At 42.9% G+C, this 5000-nt stretch overlaps 1 long non-coding RNA gene across 1 annotated transcript in view; it reads right to left on the minus strand.

The window, feature by feature from the left end:
* The window catches only part of LOC137038330 (uncharacterized), an 8756-nt gene that overhangs the window by 1178 nt on the left and 2578 nt on the right, over positions 1-5000 (minus strand). Inside the window, exon 2 of the long non-coding RNA XR_010897459.1 lies at positions 51-223. This is a non-coding gene — a long non-coding RNA (uncharacterized lncRNA). The remainder of the gene's footprint in view (positions 1-50; positions 224-5000) is intronic.

Below are 5000 nucleotides of genomic sequence, written 5' to 3' on the forward strand. Positions count from 1 at the left end.
AATGTGTGTGTTTGAACAAAAGCTTTAACATGAATCCATTTGACACAAACCTGAGCTTTTTACCAGGGCTGGAGGAATCAACGGGATGAAGGCATGGACGAGCGTTCAGAGACAGACGGCTGGTTTGATGTTCACCATCTGCTTTAGTAGATCCAGGTCGTTCTCTCGCGCACATACACACTTTTGTGTTTTCTTTCTCAAATGAGTCACACAGGAGTTCCAGCTAGAAACAAAGGAAGAAGAGTAAGGAAAGTCGATTTGGACATTTTCAGAAGAAAATATAGTGTTTGATTGTGCAGAGATCTCTGTGGAAAAAAATATGATCAATAAGTCATGGCAACATATTTTTCCATTACTTTAACTTGTCAAAATTACCTAACCAATTTAATTTATCTAGGTTACGATTCTACTGTACACAAAATGCTGGGGTTTTCAACCCAAATTTGGGTCAAAAAGGGTCAAGCATTGGGTTTGTCCAATAACTTAACCAACTTAATTTATTTTATTAAACTCAACCTAATACGGACAAACCTAACCATTGGTTTTAATTTATAAATAAAAATTGTAACCCAATGGTTGGGTTTGTCCATATTTGACCCAATTTTTGTTGAAACAACCCAGCATTTTGTGTACAGTTGAATCATAACTTAAAAAAATTACGGCTCCGTCCACACGGATCCGGCGTTTTAGAAGCATGAATCCGATATTTTCTGGAATCGGGTCCCAAAGCAGATAAATCTGAAAACGATCATCTTCCGTTTTCGTGTACAGCGAATCCGTATATTTTCTGAAACGGTGATGTCATCACACTACGTCAAGCACGGTGAAAGAGTTAAGGGATACAACTAGGGGCACTGGGCATGCGCACATCAATATCGCATAATTTAATTACCGTATCTGCATTGTTGTAAGGGTATGTTTTGGGTTAGGGTAGGTGTAGGCATTAAAGGGGCGGTGAAATGCTGTTTCATGCATACTGAGCTTTACACAGTTAAAGACTTGGATTCCCATCCTAAACATAGACAAAGTTTCAAAAACTAATGTTGGACGTTTGATGGAGTATTTCTGTGTCAAAAATACTCCTTCCGGTTTCTCACAAGTTTCTGAGAGTTTTTTTCGAGTATGGGTCGGCTTGACGTTAATAGAGCGGAAGGTCCTTGTATGGGCCGTACGGGCTCTTCTCCCGGTAGGGCGCGCGCGACTAGAGCGAGAGAGGAAATGCACGCCCATAAACACTCTCAGCTGCAGATCCAGTCGTCCGTGAACACTTATGCCGCGCGCCGCGCTCCACTTTATTCCTATGGGTGACGTCGAGCGACTTCAACGCTTCAGCACAGCATTCTGGGAAGGCAGCGCTGCATTTGAACCGATTTGAACGCAGAAATGACGGGAAGCTTCACAACATCGCTTCAGTCGTGTCGATCTCCACGCCACTGCTGTTACAGGACTTCACAAAATCAACAGTTACCAAAGAAGTGTGTTTTTGACGGAGCGGTCCCAGCGATAAAGGTTCGGTCCTGCTTTGGAAGCAGCCGGTGAGTTAAACTGCTTCAGATGTCTGTGCTGTTGGCTATCGTCGCGTGAGTAAACATCAGTAAACGACACGATCGCGTGCTTCGTCATTCAAATGCGCTAACGGTTACTCCATTGTTGTTCTCTGTATAACGTTACACTAGTCTGACGTGCAAAACCGTTTTGCTTGCTACTGCTAAGGTTTAGTCGCATACAATAGTCCATAAACCGAATCATGTCCTCATAAACTGCGAGTAAAGACACACAAATGTTGACAGGCCACTAAATACAGTCCATACCACAGAGACGGACGTCCTGCTGCTGCTGCTTCTCCTGTTCAGTTTATTTCAGCCTCCGGATTTGATTCTGGATCATTATCTGTATTAGCTAAGATCGATAGCGATGGGTTTCTCCACGCTTGAGGACGTCACCGCTGTGCACATTCGTCATTCTTTAGCTCCGCCCACACGATACGCCTCCAGGCGCTCGTTTTTTTCCGGAAAGACTCGGTACAGCCTATATTTCTTTTATAAATATAATAAAACTAAAGAATTTTCGGAGATATGAAGGATGCAATACTACTCTATAGGTACTCAAGATTGACATGAGATTGACTGAAAATGAGTGTTTCACCCCCCCTTTAATAAAACACATCTGTTCAGTAGAAAATGTATTTATTGTTATTTTATTGAGATTTTTCCTCACCCCTGACCACTGCTATACCCCTGCTAGCCACAACTCTTCTTCTCCGTTTTTAGTGTTTTTTAGTTTCTGTGGCAGAATTACAGCGCCACACACTGGCCTGGCATGCAAACTACATCGTTTTTAGTCAGTTTAGGTAATTTCATGTGGACGCAGATATTTCTTGAAACGAGGGAGAAAAAAAAGATTGGATTGGGAAAGTGCTGGCTTCGTGTGGACGGGGCCTAAGTCGGTTAAATTATTGGACAAACCCAACTGAATATGGACAAACTGAAGTTATTGAACAAATGACTCTGTGCAGGCCAGTCAAGTTCCTCCACACCAAACTCCTCATCCATGTCTTTATGGACCGACGCTTTGTGCACTGGAGCGCAGTCATGCTGGGACAGGAAGGGGCTGTCCCCAAACTGTTCCCACAAAGTTGGGAGCATGAAATTGTCCAAAATGTCTTGGTGAAGCATTAAGAGTTCCTTTCACTAAGTGGCCCCTGAAAAAACACCCCACACCATAATCCCCCCTCCATTAAACTTTACACTTGGCACAATGCAGTCAGGCAAGTCCCGTTCTCCTGGCGACCGCCAAACCCAGACTCGTCCATGGGATTGAAGCGTGATTGGTCGCTCAGAGAACATGTCTCACCGCTTTAGAGTCCAGTGGCGGCTGCTTTACTTCACTTCATCACACGCTTTGCATTGCTCTTGGTACCCAATCGCTATAATCCCACTAACAGTTGAGCGTGGAATATTTAGTAGTGAGGAAATGTCAGGAATGGACTTATTGCACAGATGGCAACCTATCATGGCACCACGCTTGAGTTCACTGAGCTCCCGAGAGCGACCCATTCTTTCACTAATGTGTGTAGAAGCGTCTGCAGGCCTAGAGCTTGATTTACACACCTGTGGCCATGAAGGGATTGAACACCTGAACTCAGAGATTTGGGATACTTTTGGCGATATAGTGTATGTATGCTGAGGTCCAGCAGCACAGAAGTGACCCGTGTTTGATCCTGCTGGGTTGATGTTCATTAAGAGCTTTTGTTTGAGGCTGATATTATAACATGACCTGCTTCAGATTCACAATGATGTCTTGAGTGTGTTTCACAGCCTTCTGTTTTATTCTTTAGATAATGTGGTTTAATGGACACAGCGTGTCACTGAGCCTCATTATCAAACTATCAAAGTGCTTCATTAACAACATTCATCCTCAACACACACATAATGCTCACAAACGCCACAAATGGACTTCAAACCCAATCTGTGTTATGAAACTATTCATCTTGTTGAAGGTGAAATTCAATTATTTCTCCTCAAACGTCACTGGATAGTGTGAGACGGCTTATTAAACGGATCTGAATGCTCAAGCTGATATTAAGCTCATATTTCAGCCTGTGCGATAAACACATGTTCATATAAAATAGATATTTGTGCTGGAAAACAAGACTATCGTTTTTGCAGTGAAATCATGCAAAACGACGAGGAAAGAAGAGTTAAAGTCAATGATCTCCTAAACCAATGCTCATTCAGAAACAATGGAGATGCTATTAAAGATAAAGTCTTTTCAAAGGTTAGTCAAATGTGTAAATTCTGCCGTTTTTGTCATTTCTTCTGTGGAACATGAAAGGAGGTGAACTTTAATGAATGTTGACTTTCAATTTATGGACAAAAATGTTCAAAATATATTTTGTGTTCAACAGAATACAGGACAGAATTATTTATAAGTGGGGTCCAAAGGTTCACCATGAACATCTGTGCTTTTATTATCGATTTTAAAACTGGAAGTCAAATAACGTGAAAAAAGCCTTCAGATTGATGGCTATTTGTGGCCAATCAAATGTAAGTAAATGAGGGTCACTGATCATGTGACTTTGTGTTCAGATGATCATGATGTTCTTTCATCTCAGTTTAGAGAAACTCAATTTTCCTCTCCTGACATGGTTTTTGTCCTTTCTGAAGACAAATTTCAATATGAAAACTTTGACGATTGAGAACTGATTGAGAACTACACACACACACACACACACACACACACACACACACACACACACACACACACACACACACACACACACACACACACACACACACACAGTCTCACTCAGTAACTCGCACGCACACACACACGCGCTCGTTCGCTCACTCTCACACACAAACTCACGTTCAGACACACGCACACGCATGCACACACACTCATACTCAATCACACTTGCACAAAAACTCAAACTCACACTCACTCACATACACACTCACAGACACATACACACTCACTCTCAATCACACTCACACACACATACATACTCACTCTCACTCTCAATCACACTCACACAAACACACACTCACGTTCACAGAAACACACACTCACTCTCAATCACACTCACAAACATGCACACACACTCACGTTCAAACACACACACACTCACAGACACGCCAACACACTCCCTCTCAATCACACTCAAAAACACGCACACACTCACGTTCAAACACACACACACACACACACACACATGCACGCACGTTGACAGACACGCCAACACACTCCCTCTCAATCACACTCAAAAACACGCACACACTCACGTTCAAACACACACACACATGCACGCACGTTGACAGACACGCCAACACACTCCCTCTCAATCACACTCAAAAACACGCACACACTCACGTTCAAACACACACAAACACACACATGCACGCACGTTGACAGACAAGCCAACACACTCCCTCTCAATTACACCCAAAAACACGCACACGTTCAAACACACACACGCACGCACGTTGACAGACACACCA

This window comes from Pseudorasbora parva, chromosome 13 (genome assembly GCF_024679245.1).
Source record: "Pseudorasbora parva isolate DD20220531a chromosome 13, ASM2467924v1, whole genome shotgun sequence".
NCBI lineage: Eukaryota > Metazoa > Chordata > Actinopteri > Cypriniformes > Gobionidae > Pseudorasbora > Pseudorasbora parva.